General features: G+C 42.3%; 1 protein-coding gene across 2 annotated transcripts in view; it reads right to left on the reverse strand.

Moving 5' to 3' along the window:
• KCNA1 (potassium voltage-gated channel subfamily A member 1) overlaps positions 1 to 22,497 on the reverse strand; it is a 139,230-nt gene that overhangs the window by 52,306 nt on the left and 64,427 nt on the right. The window lies entirely within an intron of this gene.

A 22,497-nucleotide genomic window follows, 5' to 3' on the forward strand; every position in this document is an offset into this window, starting at 1 on the left:
GATATGACCTCTTATTTTCCCAGTGGGCACAGTTTATTAGCAGAACTCTGAAAAAAGAGGGTAGCATCATACCTTGTACCACTGCGTTGTGTCTGTCACCAGATGCATCACAAGCATTTCTGAAGGGCAAAACACCAAAGATTAGCTTTTGAAAGCAGGATAATAGATATACCATGTGGTGGTAGTTTTTCGTTGAAACACATCGCTTGTTGATGCTGCTGGACAACCACTGTGTTTCCCTGACTTGTGGAAACTATGAAAGAAATTAAACAGATACTTTTGGAAAAGGTTATTTAGGGTGTAGGCTTTTCATTTTGGGGGGTGGAGGGGTTAGAAGGGCCACCCAGTTTAGGAGAAGGTTTGACTGACCTTTGGTATCATATTGGTTTTTTTCTGTTGATCCAGTTTGTTGTTGATTCATGTTCAGGGAGACAATGATAGCGAACTTTACATACCATTTTTTTTTGCAGAGCTTCCTATAAAGGCCCTTCCTCAAAGTTTTTAATTGCTCATTAACCAACAGGTTTCATTTCTAAAGTTTTGGTGCCCAAGTCCTTAAAAAGGTTTGGTGATTTATCTGTGTGAATCAATGGAGATAATAAATCAGACTAACCCTTTCTATCTGTCTATTATGTGTACATGGGACTGTGTTTTATTACTCATATCAGGTAACTTTAAGTAATGTTTGTTGAGCTATTTATATTGATGTATAAGACTCAGAACTACAGACACAAACTTTTCCATCAAATCTTTTTACCCTGGTGAAAAAAATTCAGCTGAAGTGAATTTTCACAAACACATTTCATTTGGGGCAAAGTGGTTTATTGTTCATGTAAACTGAAATGAAAAAAAAATACCATGAAGCATATTTCATTTTTTAAAACCTGCCCTGTTTCTGAAGTATTCTCAGTGGTACTGTTGCAGATGTTCACTAGCACGGCTGGCAGATGGAGAGATGACATCAGTAACATGGTAGTTTTACACTCCAAGAATGGGTGTCATTTGATGGATGTCAGTACAACAGTGAGGGCAGTGTGGGGGACCACACACAAAAGCCATAGGGGCTTTCAGTTTCAGCGAAAGCTCGACAGAAGAAAACATTGCTTCTTCATTGAAATAGTATTAGGGGAGTTCTGAATGCCAGAGTGAATTGGGTTTTTCATTCAGTGACTTGTCAAGAAAAAAGGGTATTGCAGGAACATGGATTACAGCCATTGTAATAAGCAACTCAGTTATGTACAATATGTGACAGCTCAAACAAGTCAATCAGAGACTTAAAAGATTGCATATTCTAACTATTTTTAAACCTGGATATCTCCTGCATATAATATGGGTGTTTGCCACAAAATCATTATCAATAACAAATACCAACAGTAAAACTATTCTGAGAGCTTCTAGACAATGCAGTTTTTGTTATTTGGTCCTCTGATTGCTCTTCTTTCCAAACAAAATTGTACTAAAAGCACAAATTCACAGGACAGACCTGTTTCAATACTTGAGAAAGACAAGAAGCCAGTTTCATCTGGATATCCAGGCTATGTCACTGTGATGCTCTCAACACCACAGCAGAGCTTATCAGATTTGACAGGCCTAGCTGCTTTGCTTTTCCTATCTACACTTCATACAAAGGAGATATACTATGGTACACATCTAAAGTCCAAAACAACCTAGTGGGTTCTAACCTCATCTTTTGTAGCAATGCTCTTTGTAGCTGTGAGAAATTTAACTAACTCTCTTAGATCAAAATTACTTACCCACCTAAAAAGTTTCCTTTAATACAGATAAAATTGCTTGAAAAATGAGAACTGCTTCTTGCTATTAATCAAGCTGTTACACCAAATGTAAGACCTAGTTTTTTACTTTTCTGCTCTTTAAACCATCAGTATGTTATTATTTCAGTTATCCACTGAATTCAAGCCAAGTCCTGTAGGACAGGAAAGTCTCAGATCCAATATCCCATTTATGTTCATTTCCACAGTGTTACAAAGGTATAAGCCAGGCTCATACAACACCAATAAGCAACAACAAATCTACCTGAAAAAAGTGACTAAATTTACCAATCAAGCCAGCTGACTTCATCAGCTTCTAAACTGCACGGATGCATGGGGTGATAGTGAAAGCAGTGAAAGACAAGATCGGTTCTACAGCAGAACGCACCTTCAAGTGCTATCTTCAGCCTGCTGAAATCAACAAAACACCAAGTAATAGCAGCAGGTGTTTCAAGCTGGGTCAAAGAATATCTAATCAGTTAAGGCACCACAGCCTTAACTACCAGCACACATTTAAAGATCTGAGGTGGCCAGATACCTTCTAAAACATGCATATACCTGGCCCTTGGAAAACATGAATGGCATCAAATTCGCTTAATATGCGATTTAACTGAACCAAACCTCTCCAGCGTTTTATGTATGCCGATATTCATATGCAGTGTTTTATATGCAGATATTTAAAATTACTTGTAACTTATGTATGAAACTTATGCCACCTGACCAGTGATGAAGTCCAAAGGAAGATGTACACCACTAGTTTGCAGCATACATCTCAGGTGGCACTTTCCTGACCAGCTTCATCTGGCATGGAGGGTCCTGGAGCTGGAGAAAGGCTTCAATAAGATGAAGATGTCAGAGCTGTGGATGCCACAGCACACGAAGGAAGGCAAAAAACCCCAAATCTTGTGTTCAGCTCACATCTACATCTGCACTCTTGCTGAACAAGGTCTACAGCCACTTATGGGATAACATACCTCCTAGGGTGAGTGTACCTAAGTTACGAGAAGTTCAAGTCCACAATCAGACTGTCAACACTGCTAGCAGAGTAAGGACTACCTTGCTTCTTGGCAAGACTGTCCTCCTAAGAAAGCTCTGAAGTTCTGAAATAGCATCTCCATGAGCATATTTGTCGAGTGAGATTCGTGTAATCTCCCCTACTTCATGCTCTTTAACAATCACATCAGCTTTCAGTTGCTATCAACAGAAATAAATAACAGCTGTTTTTATGAGTATTCTTTCAACAATGGGTAACATAATAATAGATGTTTTTACAGCAATAGAATTTCCTACAGAATAATAATTGAATGACTCAGTTTGTTTTGCAAATATGCAATTACCAGCTCCTATATATGTTTCTAGAGAAATACAGTGATTTCAGGTCACAATCAACCATCATTAAAACACTCTGAAAACCTAACTGAACTTTTCAGTATATTTCGGTCTAGTCCACAAAGCTTTTGTGCGTGAAAAAATCCAAACTCATATCTATCTAGAGCAAACAGAAGCCCGTAAGATGCACAGTGAAGCAGTTGAAGGAAGAAGCTCCTTCTGGCACAGGGACTCTGTTTCTTGATTGCCTCACTTATACACCATGCAACCAATTGCACAGACTTGGAAGGTTTCGCACAGATTACAGGAAGAAAGGTTTTGGCAGAGGTACTGAGCAGCCTGTCTCTATGCATAGGACTGGGAGATTACAGCAGCTCCTGTCTAAATTATAGTCTTAAACCCCAGAATTTTAATTTTACCAGCATAGATTTTTCAGTTTAATTATTCTGCATATGATAGATAAAGCATACTCTGTGGTCTCAGAAAAGTCATTCAGCCTCTCTGTGCCTCAGTTTCTAAATTTGTAAAACAGAAGGAAAACTCGCCTATCTCACAGGAGTGTGATGAAGGTGACCCGCCGTTGGTGTACAGCCATATCAGCCATATTCTGCCAATTTGGCTGCAAGACCAAGGTTCTGCTTCTGGCTCTGGGGCTATTATCTTTGAGACCTTGGGCAAATGATTTCAGGTGGGAATCATCTTACAAGACACCTACGTATAGCTGTCTGCATCTCATTTTGCTTCTATTATACTTAGGGAAGCTCAAAGGACTGATTCAGCTGCCCACATATAGGAACCTACTGACATTCAGGGTACCCTAAGGTATCTCACCTGACCTCCCGCTGCTCCAGTAGGCAAAGGATTACTGCAGGTTCTGTGCCATATCTGTGAGCTCCACCTGGATATCAGAGCTATCTTAAGGCATCTCCAGTGGCACTAGATACCTATATATCAACATCAATATTTGCTTCTATACCCACCTTTTGTTGGTCTTGCCTACTGACTCGACCAGTTCTTTGAGGATTCTTCTCAAGAATCTTGTCTCATTATGTGCTTTTGTGACCGAGCATCAATCTTGGTTGTAGGAGCTTGAAACAACCTTGTATCCAAAAATGCATTCTCAAACAACTTCTAGGCCTAGAGAACTCAGAAACCTTTGACTTTCATCTCAAAATCTACTGACTCATGTCTTGAATCACTATTGTTTCAAGGTTGGACTGTGACTGGTAAGGAAAAGTGACTTAATGCTGATCCCAAGTATCATTCAAAAATCTCACAGAAATGAGATGAAAAATATATCTTGACCGATTGGGTAAGAATGGACTTATAAACAAAACTGCAGCCTTTAGGGATGGTGATAGCAGCAAGGTTTTTATGCTAAGATCTTGGCCAGAAGTGAGAAGCCAAAAGAAAGAAAAGGTGGAACTGATGAGCTTGCATTTAGACATTAGGTTAGGGATTACTTCAACTAGTTTTATATGCCCAGTTCTGCACTGCTGACTCCAGGACCCAAGACCAGTTGCACAGAGAAATAGGATCCTCTAGTAACTTACTTACTTGGCCACAACTTAAATGTCAGTCTTAGAAAGGAGTTGCCCTCTGGACTTGCCCCTCTATTTGCTATAGAAGTCACTGATCATGAACTCTGAATCAGGGCAATAAAACTGGAGGGAGGAATCCCAACCCGAGGGATGCCAGGAATATTGTTCTAGTCTTAGAACTCTACAAAGCACACAGAATGAATTATCTCATTCCAAGCCTCTGATGTAAGCAGCATATGGGTCTCCAGAACCAGACCTCATAGCATTTACAATATGCACGAGACAGGGGCAGAAAATACATTTAATTGCTGCTGCAACTAGTGCAGTACCCATATATTAAGACTGTCTGATCTGAAATAATGACCCCTGTTCTCTTGTTTTCCCATCCAAAATCAAGGGAATACAAAACTTTTATACAAAATCTTTATAAACCTCTCTCTTTGTAAGATGAATTTTTCAGTTCTTTTGAGAATTTTCTTCTTCCATTTCACTCCCACACAAAACCACCAACAGCACTGCGAGAAATTAATTCTCACCAGCTGTTCCTATCAAAAGGAAAGTACATAATAGTACTTGCCACTGCGCATCCACTGCCATTGGAGAAGGGATTTTATTTTTTTTTCTACCTGTACCCTACCTACTGATATTCCTCCACTATGTGCACCAAGCTGATCAAACATGCCAGTCAAACTAGGTGCTACTTCAGAGGCTGCAGAGAGATATAAGTAGTGCATAGATTTTTTGCAGGCCACCTACAAATGACTGGTGACCCCGCTACAGGAAAGAGGATGCTCTTGTAATTAAAATGCTGGCATTAGAAGCAAATCATCTGTATTCTCAGTTTGAAATCAGATGCTCTGAATTACCACACTAAAATCTGTCAGCCTCATGGGGATTCTGAAAGTCTAAAGACACATCTCCTCTTCTTACTCACTTGGCAGATACTCATGTCATCTTCCCTCTGCAAAGATGTCTATATCAAATTAGTCTTACCTAAATCTCTCTATGATGCCACCATTTTTTCATCCCCTTCTCTCTCAGCCCCACACCTGGAGAAACCTCCTTGTAGAAATTGGTATGGCTACTGTCTCACTCCTTTCCATCTTCAAGTCTTTCACTCTAATTATGCCTGCAAATCACTGGCAAGTGGTGATTGACAGGCAAAACAGGATGTCTCCCTAACTCTTACCACTTTACTTTCTACCCACATTTTCCCTACTCCTACCTTTATTCTGCCCATGTCTGCAAAGCACTTGATCCTGTCTAACATGCCCATTGCAAGCTCTGCAGGGTCCAATTCCCCATACGGTGACTACCAAAGTACTCATAGTAGCAATAAAAATTGTGGATGCAAAATCTCCTTTTCTCCTGTAATGATCTGGTACATCTGCTCCCAGTGATCTGGAAGCCAAACAGAGCAGATATTTATAAGAGCCAGAAAATGAACAATTCAACTTTCCAACTTCTAATGGTGGATTGTGTAGCCAATAGGTAATCCATAATGTTCTGATCTCCATCCATCTGATGCAATTACCATTTGGAAAGCAGCAGACACCTTCCTGAAATTGCCTTACATTTACAATAGCAAAACCCAGTAAGTTTTGTTATGGCCCATCCTTAATCTCTATCTATTCACGGCTTATGTGCAACAGAAGACTTTGCCTTGAGTTAATATAACTCATAACAAAAGACACAGTGACATGAAATCTTTACTGGGGCAACACACCTTCCTTCAAACTGAAAGAGTGGCAACTTCCTTACCGGGGAGGACTTTGGCTGATTTTTATATATTGCTGTCACAGCAATGAAAATAGTGCGGATGATCACTGGGGGGGGGGGAAGTCTATTCCCCCCTCCATTTATTGCAGAAAAAAGATGCAGTTGTGACTGCAGTTCTGACAGACTCCTTAGGCTAGTGGTGAGCCAGTCGATAACTAGCAAGGCCATATGCAAACAGCTGCAGAGCTGCATCATAAAAGTGAGTGGCATGAATTCTTTGTAACTCCCTGAGGTGTTATGAAGCTTAATTACTGTTTACATATGCTTGGAGATCTTAGAAGACAATATGTTCATGGGAATCATCATTAATATCACTGTCGCTGCTGGCTAGTACAGTCCTCATAAAGGTGACAACAAATTAGCCAGAGTAACATGCAGGAATTCTCTCTCCTCCTGCTGCAGCATGCAGCAATGAGAAACCTACTGCTTTCCATTGCCCTGCAATAGCACTACGTACTAGGGAAAGTTAACCTAGCCTATAGTCATAGGTCTTGTCATATTTACAGGCTATAGGCCAAATCCTGGGTGATGATGTGGACTAGAAATCCAGCTTTGATAGCTCAGTATACTTCAAGCTGCAATGTGCCTCAGCCTTCCTTCCTATCTTAACTCCTGTAAGAAGTTTGGAACTGATCCATTTGGGATTGTACGTGCTCCTGGGCTTGCAGTTTTGTCCTTGTTGCCCTCCAGTGCTTTGGGACACAATTTTCTACATACAAGTGTAGGAAAAACACTTAATGACAGTGTATACCCCTAATTGGAAGTCAACACACTACTCTCTGGAGAGGAAAATGCTGATTTCTGCCACAGGAGATACAATGCAATGCAAATCAGACACTGACATTGGAAAGAAAGACTATGTCTGAGTATGCAGATCACATACCTCTGTCTCATTTGTTTGTTAAAAGAATGGATGGTGTACAACTTGTTCCCTTCATGTCAAACACATCAAGGAAGCCTTTCAAGTGACTTTGTCATGAGGAAACTTAGACAAAACATGATGTAATGACTGCACAGCTAGCAATGCCCAAACTAATGATATAAAGAAAACAGGTAGAAGAAAAAAGGACTCTTTCTTTGCAAAAAGTGCTCACATGGTTCACAGGCTTGCTTAAGGTGAGGATATCCCTAAAGAGACTGTGCTCTCAAGTGAGAATAATATGCTGAGTGCCAGGTTGATGGTTTCATCTCTATACCAAGTGGGTAAGGCAGAAGCACAGATTTAAAGGTTTCCTGCTGCTCCCTGCAAAAACATGTCCAAAGGTATGCATTTAGGACTCAGATAAGTGAAGGCCTGTTGCCAGCATAAGTAGTCATCAGCCTGGTTTGTGCAGTGCTGTAATTGCTCTCCACATAATTCATCAGTAGGTCCCTCCCACACCACTTACAAATAGATTCACCTTGGGATTTCACAGCCTCATCTGCCCAGCCCTGTTCCCCAGGAGTAACGGCTTAGTAAAACAACAGCTGCCACAGTAAAAGGTGACGAGTGAAGGGCCTAATGTGACATCTGAGTGCTTGCAGTTGTATTCTGGGAAGCTGGTGATACAGCAAGAGAATTCACTCAGCAGTGGAGTGGAGGCAAGAACATTTCCACTCCTATGAGAGGCGCTGATTAGTCATAAAGGGGATAGACCAGTTGTGGTCTTAAATTAATAGAATAACCCACCCCTAGGCAGTATCAAGGCATCACTTCTGTTGGGTCCCTTACACATCAGTTAAATGGATTATCAGAGATATCATGTAGTTCTCAAGTGAACATTCATTCCCTGTGAGCTACCTGGAAGTCAGCCATAGATGCCAGGGCTCAGTTGTGGACTGGGGACTGATGACGGTTATTTTATTAGCTGAATATTTTTTTTGCCACGTAGCCATGAGCCTTTCTTCATGTCTCAGACATCACAGTCCCTTCTTCTGTGCTTGGGAACGTTAAGCAGCTGCATTGGCTGCAAAAACAATCTGTTTTAAAAGTTATCGTGAGTTGGCTTAGCAATAATGGCAAGATGCCCTGCAACCCAACTACTAGGCTAAATGAAGAAAGTTTTTTTATCATAACCAGCTACTACTTAATTGTGTGGTAGGACTTTTCCCTTTTCCCACAGAATTTCCTGAACTGAATGTGATTTCCAGTAGGACACTAGATTTCATCTCACTGGACAGCAACTGAAGTAATTGAACTTGTGCTCAAAACTAGCTACAAACAGGTGTGTGAATACAGGTAACACAAAAAGTAATTGTTTCCAAGCTCATGGCTGCAGATCGCTAGAAGTTCACTGTAAATTATGAGTGGGAATGTCTGAGAAATGTTGGTGCTATTTGTACCAAAATGGTACAACTCACACATCACCTGGACAGGATAGAGGAGCGTAATAAGGGAAACCAAAGGAAAGCAGTAAATGAGTGTATGAAAGGATGGGCAGGTTCTTTTTTACTCTACTTGACAAACTTCAACAACATAGATACTTCCTCCCCTGCCGGATAAGTGGAGGTAAGAGGATCTAAAGAAATTTAAGCACAAGAGGATGTATCTTACAGCAACATATTCACTTCTAAATCTGATGTTCTGACTCGAATGTCTACCTCAACAGAATTTTACCCTCTTCTGCCATCACTTCTTCCATGGCCTGTGGTCACACAGAGATTTTGATGTAGATTCTGCTTACACATCCCCTCAGTCACCTGTCTTCCAGAATGACCTTTTCGAGTCTGCTTAACCTTTCCTCTCCAGGTCTTTATTCCCCAAATACATAGCATTTCAGTTGCTCTCTTCTGAAGCCTCTCAAATTTGCCTACTTCTTCACTAAAATGCGGTGAGCAGTGATGAATTCTATTGTTCAATAAGGAACACCTATATGGAAAAAAGAGTGTAATAACTTATCTAACTTTAATCTCTTCTGACACATCTCACTTTTTTTTTACATATAGTACTCCTATAAACCATTAACTCCCTTAAAAATGTAGTAAAATTGAGTAGAGATTGAGGCATGCTCTACCATTTGGAGAGCCTAGATCCATGTCAGTCCAGTCCCCACAACCCACAGCTCTCAGTTGTTCCTGGGCTGTGTTTACCTTTACTCTTTTACTGGTATCACTCCTATAAAACAGGAATAACTTCCTTACAGACAAACCATGAGCCTTACTAACTCACCCACATTTATGCAGTTTTTTGAGATCCTTCCATTTAGAGAGACTGTATAACAACCACTTACCATCAGAGTTTAATATATGCAGCTATTCCTATCTCTGTTCTACCAAGCAGACATCATTTCACCCCACACTGCCAATCTTCTTTGGGTTTCATTATCACTTTCCACTTAATACTATCCAAAACACAGGTATTATTACTTTCATATCCTCCAAATCATCTCTCTTTCTGTTTTTCGCCTGCACTTCTCAGCTATTCTTGAACACAAGCTTGAGAAGAAAAAAGGTAGTGGAAATGGGACAGAAGTCCAGCCTGGATAGGTATAAGTTCACATCATATTTGTTTGAGAAATGAAGCTATGTTTGGGAGTATTATTCTTAATATTAGTGAAAATTTGTAATTCTCAAGAAAACCCAAAACAAACTCTGGGAGTTGATTAGTCACTGTCTTGTACTTTGCACAAGAAAAATAAATTTGTGTTGGGCAAATAAAGTGTTAAATGCTACCAGATCAGTCTGGCAGGATGGTATGCTCCTCTACAAGGATTGAGAGGAGGAGGATGCTGGACAGCTAACACCTGTGAATTTGTCAGGGAGGTGGTACCAACCAGGCAATGGCCAGGCTTTGAGATGTACTGGCAGGGACCTGTGCGTGCACAGACCTGGCAGAAAAAGTGGTGCTAAGGCTTGAGCCAAGGTGTGGCATGGTTGTAACCTGCCAGACTCACAGGGAGGGCTTGCCTTCTACCTCTTTTGGCTACTGCCAATAGCCCTTGAAATTGAGCAAGTGTAGGGCTATACACCACGTACTTTTCTCTTTTTTCAACCTAGTTTACTTTCTCATTGTGGTTTTCAGATTAACAGAAAATTGTCACTGACATCTCTAACCTCTGCAGAATTTCCATTTCCCTCAAGTGAGCAAAATCTATAAACAGAAAGCATTATGCAATTTATTAAGACTGCAATAAGTACCATCAGGAACTGTTACAGGGATAGGTGTATATGTATTTTTATTTCTACCACTAGAGGCCTGTAATGTGCTGTGTATTTGGCAAAATCCACATTATCTGTAGTGGCACAACAGTACCGTGAGTACAAATCTGCATAATGTTTTTAAAGAAGTTTCTACATATTTAATTTCAACTTCTGAAGACAACTCTCTGCCAATGACAGAGAAAATTAAAATCAGCAACTATTCAGTGGTTTAATACAATCATAAGAGAAAACTCCTAATAATCAAATCAGATACTATTTATGCATGTGAGCAACTTTCCTAAGCTCTCGTTAAAACTGCTCCCTTGTGTAACATTGCTCAGATTGGGCTTTACTGAACAGACGCCCAGCCAGCTAATTTCAAGTTAGGAATAAAAAGAAATTTAGGAATAGATCTTCATGTCTAGTATGTTTGTGCATTTGATTTGAAGATACAGCACATCTGACATCTTCCCTGTTGTTGGTAGTCTGAAAAAAGAATCTCACCTATGCATGAAGGCTATATTTAATGCTATTAGAGAAATATTTTTTCTTCTAAAATAGTAATGAGATATAGATATTTCCAAAACAATCGTGCTGTTTACAATGTTTGTTTGTTTGTTTTGTTTGAGGTTTTTTTATGTTGATTTAGTCATTTGATCACTCTGCTTTGCTGTTATAGGGCAAAGTTTTCCTCAGGTATAAATGAAACTTTTCTGTGGATTTCAGAGCAACCACTGAGATCTCAATCTGTAACTGAAGCTCTGTGGTTGAAAACAAACTGAGCACTCGGACCCGTCATTTTCTACTGCTGACATCCCCCAGGCTGCCACTCCAACTCTAACAGCTACTCCCTTATGGCCTGGCCATGGGTACATGGGTAGAGCTGCTGACATTTCACGATATTTATTTCAGAGCTCCTGCTTCATACTTCGTATTTCTTCACAAGTCACTGCACATGTTTCACTGGAAGTGTTTGCAGAGGAAGGTGAGAGATGGCAGCAAAAAATTGCTTCCTGAGATAAGATTCATCACCCACCTGGAAGTTAGATGTCTTCAGCAAATCCACAGCCAGTGGAGACATACTAGGGTTATTAGGAGGTGAGTCACCATGCCTATCTGTCAGATCTACCATAGGGCGGTATGAATCACCCGTTAACAGTGCCTAGCTTTTTTACTAACAAAAGAAAGAGCCTAGACAATTAACTCAGACTTTATGCCTAAGTATTAGATAGTTCAAGTCAGGCAAAATGTCCCTTTTGCTGCCTCCAGTCTTGTATATCGACAGCAGTACCGAAAATACACGGGTCTGAAGCTCTCTGCTTAGGGCTCTGCGCAGTAATTTCTCTCTGTGGAACATAATGCAAAGCAAGCAAAGTCTAGTGTAAAGAAATGGAGAAGCTTTGATTTGCTGGTGCTTCCTCCCCCACTTCTGTGGGTGTAAATGACTACATAAAACACGGGAGAGTCAGACTTACCCACAGCCCCCAGGCCAGTCCTCTAAAAGCTGACTGAACTCACAGTGAAAAGGCATGACTTTGGGATCCTCACAGCAGGTGCTGTGCTTTCCTGTTCTGCTCTTCCCACATGTGCGGCACTGCCACCATCCCTCTCTGAACCAAGAATCAAGGGTCACCGCAGAGTCTGAGAGCAGAAAAGCAGTGATAAAGCAAAAGGAGGGGGAGTTTGGGAGATGGAAGCGCCTCCCTTGCCACCCAAGCCAAAGCCTGAAGGTGACTCATCCTCCTCTGCACTAGTCCTTGCACAGCTCCTGTAATGGGGAGCTTCACGCGCCGTTTTTCCCTTCCTTCCCCTTTCCCTCCCTCCCCTTCAACATGATCCGAAAAGTCTTCCTTCTCTGTAGGAATGACTTTCCTCACACTCCTTCCCCAAAAAGTGATCTTTTCTGCTTGGTCATTGGCATATGCAAGTCCTGTTATTATGCATTGCTCCAGGCACCGTACAAGCCTTTGGGCATTTGCTACAAAACAGCATAGCAAATCTGACACGCTTGGTAGAATACGCGTTCAAACTCAGGTTCTCAGCAGATATAAACTGATGTGGCTCCAGAGAAAAGATGACCCTCAGTACTCACTTGGTCACTTGAGACAATAAATGCAAAATGTCCCTGTAAAGACTTTGAAAGCAGACTGGTTTAAAGTGGGTGTAGCTTTGCTGATTTTAAAACCATGCTGCTTCTAATTCACACCAGCATGGGAATGTTCGATAACAGCCTTATTGTGCACTTCAGCGCACAGCAAAACTCATCTTCCTACACAGAGAAAGGAGGTGTCTTCTAAAATTAAACGTCATTCTAGTTAGCCTTGTAACATGCTGAATTTTCATATTGAAATATGGCATATTGGCATATTGAAGAACTGATAAACAAATCCTCAGGGCTGAAGCTTCAAACAGGAGAACGCAGCAAAGCAGAATTATGCTGCCTTTCCCCAGCTGTAGATTTGTCGCAGTCACTCTAGGGAACAGAGACCATCTAAGTCTTGGTGTCCCTGGCACCGTTGTCTATTTACTTGTTCTAACAATGCAGAAAAGTCAGAGGACTGTGTGACCCTGGGAAGCTAATCGGCTTCTAACTCCAGGAAATTTTCACCATAGGAAGCCAACGTTCCCTTTTTGGGGTTACTAAAGATTACATGCACCACTGGAGTCATCAGGGAAGGCTTGCTTTCTCCCTTACTCAAGACTACATCAGTAAACTGCTGCAAATGTTGTGAAAAATATGTGAGAAGTACAGAACCATCCATTCTCCCATCCTAAAACAAGTCCCTCAGCATGGCAAAGGCTGCCCTTTAGGCAAACATCTTAGCTTTGCACACAAGAGACTAGCACCCTCAGCTGCTGTAAACAGGTGTAGCTGGTCTGACTCGGCACACCAGCTGAGGCTCAGGTCAGACCTTTCTCCTGAGCCCATGTATTTCACAGGACACCAGTGCCATACTGTTGCATTTTAAACAATCACTCAACTCCTGTAATTAATGAAAAGCCAAAACTAAGCCTTCTGGCGATGGAGGCAGAGCACTTCAGCGTGACTCAGTTGCAAACTGTTCCCCTCCCTATGCTGCACTGAAAAAACATGGGGAGCCATCAGATGAAAGGGAGGTGATAACAGTCAAGCAACCAGTGCTGGGGGTGAAACCTGCCGTCCCAAATTTCATTTTCACTACCAAGTCTTCAACGAGCTTGCTTTAGCACTTCTGGAAAGTCCTTGCCTTTGCACAGAAGATGGATATTCACACCAATATCCTTTAGACAAACAAGCTCAAACTACCACTGAAAGATATACAAGTACCACCTTCTCTGTCCACGCTCTTTGGGAGGGAAGGTGTTTGTACTGTCTCACTGGAGACTACTAGCTTAAGCATTTGTACTCTGGAGACATCCCCTCATTCCTCAGTCTCTGTATACCAAATCAAGTCTTTAATGTCAATTTTATGAATGGCTTCTAAATTAGGATCTTAATGCAGATGATGAAAATACCTGCAATAGGGCAAAGGGAGTTGCCACCTCTGTAAAGCCTTTAAATTAGCAGTTGGATCAAGCTGGGATCCTTGGGTAGTCATCACAGGGAGGCAGACACCTCTGGTGGGAAACCAGACAGATGAGATCTGAGCTGCCCTTTGTAGATTCTTATCTTTCCTCAGAGGCAACAGAGGGACAAGGAGTCACTAACCTATTTAGAGTTCATAGTTATGTGGGATTAATCTAAACTGTAAGCATGAAAGAAGAAAGAGTTTGTTTCTAGAAGGGCTGATGTAGTTATCTGTATCTCAGCAGGTTTTCCTGTGCAGCCTGGACATACACTAACAGGTTTGGATCAAAGGTAACTCATGTCTCACCTGTTCACAGTTAGCACTAGATTTATCTGTACCTGATTGTGCAGACATTCCCATGGGTGCCTGAACTGGTATAGTGAGATATGTTTTCACTAAAACGTCTGTTCTGAGAAAGAAAAAAAAAAAAACACTGAAATGCCAAAATATAAAAAGGAAAAGAGTGGCTTTGATAATTTTATGTGAAAAATCCTCAGAAATGTTTAAAATTGTTAAAACAACACTTGCCTAAGTGAAAACGTTGCTTCCCTAATTTTAGAATGTGAGCTTCAAATTTTATTTAAAATTAATTTCATTTTAAAGTATTCAACACATTACAGGAGATACAAATAAAGTATTTCAGACTTTGCAAAAAGAAATTATTCCATAGAGCTGTGGAGGTATTTCAGACTCACAAAACCCTAGCCAATATATTCTGCTTAATCTGTGTTGATTGTTCAGAAGTTGCAGCAGGGGATATGCTGACTAGATATAAGGAAAAGAAAATCACAATGAGAGTGGTGCAGTGCTGGAACAAGTCTTCCAGACTAATGGTGGAATCAGCATCCCTGGAGATTCTCAGACCTTGATGGGTGTGAAGAGCTACCTGTCACCAAGCAGGACGGAAAGTTTGCAGATGAACAAGGGGTGTGCAGGAGCTACCCATATTCTGGAACATAAGTGTAGTCAGTGCTTAAATGTTGCAAGCCAGGAAATCACCAAATGTTTATAACCCTTGATTAGCAAATCATTGGGGAAATAAAATAGACAGCATAGCTACTGCATTAAAACCACAAGCAACCTCTGCCTTGGAGGAAAAGAATTAGCCAGTTTCACACTGTAGTTATGCAAAACATCGTCTTTCAGGAGCATCATGTACCTTTACCAGTGCTGAAAAAATGTCTGATGCATTTCTTGCCATGACACTGATAATTTTAGCGCAAAGTAGGATCATTCACCTGCCTGACAAGAGAAATATGGTGAGACTGGTGGGAAAAAGAGACACACATATGCAAATACACTCAATCTTATTATGTACATACACAGTGTTATTTAATAACAGGAGTGCACACAGTAAAACATATGTACACTTGAAATAATGACAAGTTTCACTTTCCCCCACCAATTTCAATTTCTTATCTTATGAATATAACTAAGGAACAATTCTTCTTAAGCTGATGGAGGTTCTGCTTCTACCAGCCTTTCTGTTCAGCACCCACTTGGAAGAGGTACAGCTACTGAACTATATGGGCATATAAACCACAGAGGTTCCCTGCATGCAAACACAGCTTATGTCTTTTGTGGAAGTGCAAGCCTTCACAGGGCAGTGGCAGAACTCCCGCCACGATGGCACCCTTCCCATCCCATCCGGGAGCAGAGTGGGTAGCAGAGATTCAGCATCCCACTCCCAGCCCACACAGCAAAGTCACTGAGGCAAAAGGGCTTGAGGGGCGGGGGGGGAGAGGAAAAGGAAGTTCCTACAGGGCTTTCAAAATTAAACTCTAGATTTAGGACTTGTAAAGCAGCCACAGGCTCCTGTATTTGACTTGAGCCAGGTGCAAAGCATGCAGTTGCTGGGTAAGCAGCCTCTGCAGTGCTGTTAATGCGCTTCACTCCTGAACCGTGCTTCCTTAACATCTTGGCATGTGTGGACTGCTCTGGCATCCACTTCACTTGAAACCTGCTACCCACAGCCTAAATGAACAGCCGTGCCCTTTGGGACTTTCATTCCCTTTCCCCCCGCTATCCAGATTCAGAGAGAAGACAATGACAGCAAAACCAGAACAGAACAGATTATTTCATTTGGAAAGGACCTACAATGATCGTCTAGTCCAACTGCCTGATCGCTGCAGGGCGGACCAAAAGTTAAAGGGTCTTATGAAGGGCATTGTCCAAATGCCTCTGGAACACTGACAGACCTGGGGCATCGACCACCTCTCTAGGAAGCCTGTTCCAGTGTCTAACCACCCTCTTGGTAAAGAAATACTTCCTAACGTTCACTCTAAAAATCACATGAGGCAGGAGGATACGCTGCACTTACCACTATCGCTGAGAGAGGGAACTGGGAAAATGAAGGACAAAGGCTTAACCCCCCCCAGGAACCTTTCTCTTGAAATATAGACCTGAATATCTAAGCCACAGCTGCTGTTGTGCCATCCATCATGTTGATATTTCCTGTTGTGGTCAACTATTAAATTCAGGTAAAGATGCTCTAAGTAAAGGCAGAATGAAGACCAGTCATTTCTTATCTTTCATGCTTACCTTTTGTGGGAATATTTGGGGGGAAGGCAGCATAGGAATGACTACTTTCTTTTCTTTCAGGCCTTTTGCCATTCTGGGATTTTTGGTACATGGCTTAGTTGGTCTAGAACTGTTTTCTATTCTAAATAGAATTTACCGGAAGATACTCTAGTGAACTAGGCATGAGGATCTACAAATGAAAGACTGGTTGTTACTGCAAAAGCCGCTATTACTTCAGTCTTTGACCCTGATTGTGCTGGCCCTCAGTTTCTCATGGGAAATGACTGTAACGCCCAGTATTTCTGGGTTTCTGACTATCAGTGATTGGGAAGAGACCTGCTGCACTTGCAAACTAAAATTAAGTCACCCTAAAAAAAAATTTAAAAAAATCAATCAAAAGACTGGACACAGAGGGGGAATCCTGTTTGTTGTTATCACCTCAAATGCATAGGAAACATTTCCTTTGTGAATTGATATGGACCCTTCTGTCACAATACTCTATGCTTAGAAGGTGACAGGATTTCCTCTAAGAAAAAAGGAGAGTCCTTGTATGTCCCCACATACAAGGGATATATCCTGTAGGATTCCCATGAGAACTTTGAGCAGCTTATTTGTCATTTGTTAATCTAACTCAAGGGCATTTTTAGTGTGAAAGTAGTCCTTTGAACATGACAATCTAGTGCATACAGTGAGGGTTGCTCCGAGACGCGGGCCCCACAGGAGCGTTCAGTGCAGCTGATATTTGGTTCAGGAACTTTGACCCAAAGACTGACAACTTTTTTTAGCATGTCTTTGAATTCTGTCTATGAAAAACTGGGCGGGGAAATTGCTCTTTTAAAATCTTCTGCATGCTGCCATAGTACTCACAGCACGAGACTTACCAATGTTTCTAACTCCAGGGTCAGCATCACTAATTGAATTCATTGAGGTTGCACCATCAGAGAACGTGACCCCAAAACATTACATTTAAATTCAATTCCCCTCTCTGCTTCATGTTTCCAAACAGCAGAATACTAATGAAAGACAAACTTTCTCCCCCTCAGCAGTCATAGAATATGATGGCACAGACCAAGCTGTTTGACTCTCCATGCATGATCAGGAGCTGGGGATGAAGACAGAACGTAGATGGAGTAAGTCCATTTGCCGATGACAAACAGGAGGTGGATGGAGGTCCCTGATACCAACAGTATTTACACAACCTGCGTATCTCACCCAGGACCATCGCGCTAATCCCACCACTACTGCATCTTTCTACCAAGGCACCTCTTCCTCCTAATGGAGCACTTTAGGACACTGATGTGATATTCCTGCAGCAGGAGAAGTCGCAAGCCAGTTCTGCTGTAGGAAGTCGGGCTCCTCTTTCCTGTACGGCTCTCTGGGACCCAGCCCAGCAACTCAGTCTGTATGACAGTTTGCTCCTAGAGACTAATAGCATATTGCCATGCTTTAGACATCAACATATAACCTTCTGCCTACCCCACCTCTACAGGGGCTTTCTGGCTGCCCATCCATTCAACTGCTCTGCATAAAGCACAGTTAATTCCACACATAGTGCCATGTAATTCAGATGAACTCTGGTTCACCCTTGTACTGCTATCTGTTTTCACCTCAGAGCTGCATTCCTCCAGGTGATGTCTATTGACTTGGTAATTTAACCTAGGTCTCCCTTCACATGATTATATCATTCCGAGAAACTTCAGTTGACTTTGTAACAGAACAGGTCCTCTTTGCACATTCAAGGGTACTTTTTAGGATGCTGTGACGTTCCTCACAAATTCTCCCGCACTCCAGGTGTCACCTGGAGTATCACCAGATATCTCTCTGCGTGGACGCAGAGTGCTGCAGCACCCCATGGATTTTTGCATGGTTACAAGCAAGAGAAGCAAGTTCCAATATCAATAAACCACTTGCTCATTCCTCTTGCTGGCTGTTGTTCATAAGAAGGACAGAAATCATAAGCCACAATTATAAGCAAAATATCTGTGCCATGTTCTCATGTGATTCCCATCAAAACAGCATGGAAGAACTCTGTGGCCTTTGGGGAAAAACCTTAGCAGCCCAGCAAAGAGCTCTCTCTTTATATGTAGAAACTGAGACACAGAACACCATCCAATTTTCAAGAGAAGAGAGAAGTCTGGGATGTCAAAGACACATCATATGCAAGGGATTTTCCACCTCTCAGTCCCTGGAATGAGTTCTGCTGAGAGAGGCCAACTTGAACTGCTGCCTGAATCCCACAGAAACAGAACAGGCCAAGCTGTCAGATGCCGAACCATCAGTGGTGATACTCCCAGAATGGCCATCAGCTGCCACTTTGACACAAATCCAGCATTGTTTGGTGGCATTTACCTTAGGAGACAGATATTTGCTGCATCAGGGAAAACAATTTAAGTTTTCAGAACTCTGTATGTATGTTCATTGCTTTTTTGTGCATTCAAGAATTATTCATGTCACACCTTATACTCTGACTCAGCTTAATTAGCATTGGAAAGGCCCTCTCACCGTAACTTAGGTAGATGAAGTACAGGAAGCCTTACACCATTTCCCTTCCTTGCTACAAGAGCGAAAGTCTAAGACTTGGAGGAAAGTCTAAGTACCTCTATGCTTGTGCTTGACTATGGTTTTGGTCCATGGAAACGCCACTGTATTAGCTGTTATTGTATAAGACATTGCCAACACCTATGCTGCTACCAGAGGTTAGTCTTCCTGTGGCCAGGGAAACAGAAGCAAACACATGTTGGCTTTTTGGCTGTCATTGCTTTTATATTGTGTATGTTTAAAACACCAATCACTCTTTACTCAGGTGGTCAAAACAAAGGTGGTGTGTAGACATGAGGCTTCTGTGAATTGTACCCCTTTATCTGTAGCCAGAAGAATAATCTCTGCCCAAGATAGTGCTTCTACTCTTTTTCTATGGATATGCAATGTGCTTGAAAATGAGTAGAGACCTCTGAATTAGATAGGAACACTGTCTCCCAGGCAGCGTGCTGCTGGACATATCAAATTTAGTAATGTCTATTTAATAGTAGGTCATTAAGATGATGTTGAGCTGGCTTTACCCTCATAAATCATACTTCTCATTGCATGATCTAACTGGATTGTTCCAATTGTGTTTCAATAACATTTCATAGGCTAGGCAAAGCTATATTCCTATATAAACAGGCCACCTTTTGTACAGTTCATTTTATACCGCCCATCTCCTACAAGTCCAGCTTTGCCTGATAATTCTGTGTCTCATCCAATAGCTCCCAGATTTTTCCTGAGATGGCAAATGTGAGGTAACTATAATAAATTATTATTTGTATTCTTGCTAACAACAAAAACCATCATGTTTTTGCTTGACCATCCTTCCTGGAGCTAAGACCCTACAGAAGTGCTCATCCTCGTTGTTTAAGAATTAACTCCAGCATTAAAATCTAACTTTCAATACGGAAACTGTGGTTTGAGAAAACTGGGGAAAAAAAAAGCGTGGAGGATGAACTACAGGGCTTGATCCACTGGTACGGCAGGAGCCCCAGCCTCTTTCAAGACTAGTACAGGGATGATAGTCGATAGGTGCCCAGGAGACTAAAGAGGCAAAGAGTATTTTGAATGGTAGCTATGCCCGAAAGAATTATTCATCCTGTCAGCTCCAGTGCTCCTCTATGTAGCACATGAGCATATTCACATTTGCGCTTCACCCTTCCTGGGCAGTCCATCTCCATGCTGAGAAAGGAACAGATTATGCGGGAAGCAACAAACCAATAAAGCAGGAGTGAAAATGCTAATTGAGTGCCACTTGACAAGTGCAGTGCTCAAACAGTAAAGTTAGTCTGCTGGCAAAGAGGATAACCTGTGCGAGCATGTTGAAAGTTGGGCTGTTCCAGGAGATGGAAGTCAGTTTGGGGGACAATTTGACTCAGTACCGAATAGTCTCCCCACAGCTGACTATGAAGGCAGGATGAATTCAGATCACAAAGGAAAGATTTGACACACAAGTCCCATGATGTTGAAGGCTACAAAAGGACAGTGAAGAGAACCAGACACCTATTTTTACAGGCACAGCCTCAAGCCACTAGCTTCCATGACTGGTTGACACGACGTGATAGCTAGTGAATGCATCAGACCTCCAGGGTCTCGACTCAAAGACTGAAGCTGACCCTCACTGTTTGGTCCAGTATGCCAAGGAAAGCAGGCTCACACAGCCACCTCTTTCACTTCCTCCCTTCTAGAAACCAGGTATTCCTAATGGTCTGAGCAACACATTACACAAGCCTTCTGCCCTTTATTTCCTAGGGGAACTATTTTTAATCTAGTGATTCTCATATTCTTTGTGAGTGCCTGTCCTCTGCCCTAATGATAACCTCTATGCAGATTTCAAGAATTGCCCATGCAGTGCAAGTTATTCCAGCAGATTATAATACAATAGGGGAATCACTGATAACAGTACAATGCAGGTGGGAGACACTGGCTGGAAAAAGTCCAGGACGAGAACAGCAGACCCAAGGAAGAGAAGACTGCAGACAGCCCTAAGGGCAGGAGGCAATCTGTGTGCATGGCAGCGTTGTGCAGCTGCCTCTCAACAAGAACCGCATGATGGGGTCAACAAGAGCATGTCTGAGACACAGCAGAACAGTGCTTAAAAGCAGAGGGTTTCTCTCCTCTGTGCTGGCTTTCCTTCATTGCATCATCTTATAATCATGTTTACCTCCAGAACTTACCAGCAACACATTCCCCTAGAAACACCTCTCACATCTGTTTCCACCAGCATTCCCCTGGATTTCAGCAAGACTGCTCAAGGGAGACAGAAAGCCACTGGAAATTATTGTCCTCAATGGTCTTGGGATGAAGCTTACCACGTGCATAAGCACGGCCAACTCTTGCATTCACAGCAATACATAGTTCACCTATGGTTAAACCCACTTTCTTTCAGTGTCTGCTGCACTGATGCTCACCTATAGTTCAGGATCAGATTGAGGCATAGAGGTGGTGACACATGCGTGGAGGCACTTCCAGTAACACACACACAAAAGAAAATTCAGAGAGGAACAACTGCCACCCACTGGGAGCCACCTGCAGCAGTACAGTCACTGTAAATGCCACCTCTCTGCCATCATGGAGCATGTTCAAAGCAGGGGGGTTGCCACAGGTCAAGAACACAGTAGCAAAAACAAGGCAAAGATAATCTGCTGGGTATTAGCGAAAGGATACGTGTAATAAAAGGTCAGCTAGTTCAGGAGAAGCCCCTTTGATGTTTCAGATCTGCCTGACATCTGAGAAGTCAGCTGCCTTACAGAGTTGGCAGCAGGAGCAACTGTTTTTCCCAGGCTCTTTTCCCCATGCCTGCCGCACACAAAGCAAGGACATATTCAGCACTGCCAGCCAGCCAGACCTGCCTTGAAAACCCTGTTTGTCGGGACAAGGGCACTCCGAGTGCTGCAGATTAGTGCAGTCAGTACTCGGGAGACATGTTTTAACACAAAGAGCCCTGAGTTCTTTTTCATTCCTGTTTCCCTGTCACCCAACCAATATGACCCCTTCTCTAGCTAGGGCTGGCATCCAAGAACACAGATTCAAAACAGCCCTGCTGCTGGGCTGCTACTGCTCTGCCTCCCTGGCTCTTCTCCCACCCAACAGCAGCTAGCACAGCCCCAGCCTTGCTAAGGGGGTTAAATGCCTGAGGACTTTTGCTGGAGGCTGCATGTGGGTCGCAACTGAGAAATAAAGGGTGCCAGCCAGCTCAGGGAGCCATGTCCTTCAGATGGGAGCTAGGGAGCAAAACCTTTGCAGTCCTACTTTTTGGACCTGTAGCACAGCCTTACTGCTGCTAACCAAAACAAAGTCTAGTTTCAAGGAGTCAGGGCTGCATATAAGTCAGCAGACTGATAGCTCAAGACCTGACCTGGCTTTATT

This window comes from Grus americana, chromosome 1, assembly GCF_028858705.1.
Source record: "Grus americana isolate bGruAme1 chromosome 1, bGruAme1.mat, whole genome shotgun sequence".
In the NCBI taxonomy this organism is placed as follows: Eukaryota; Metazoa; Chordata; class Aves; order Gruiformes; family Gruidae; genus Grus; species Grus americana.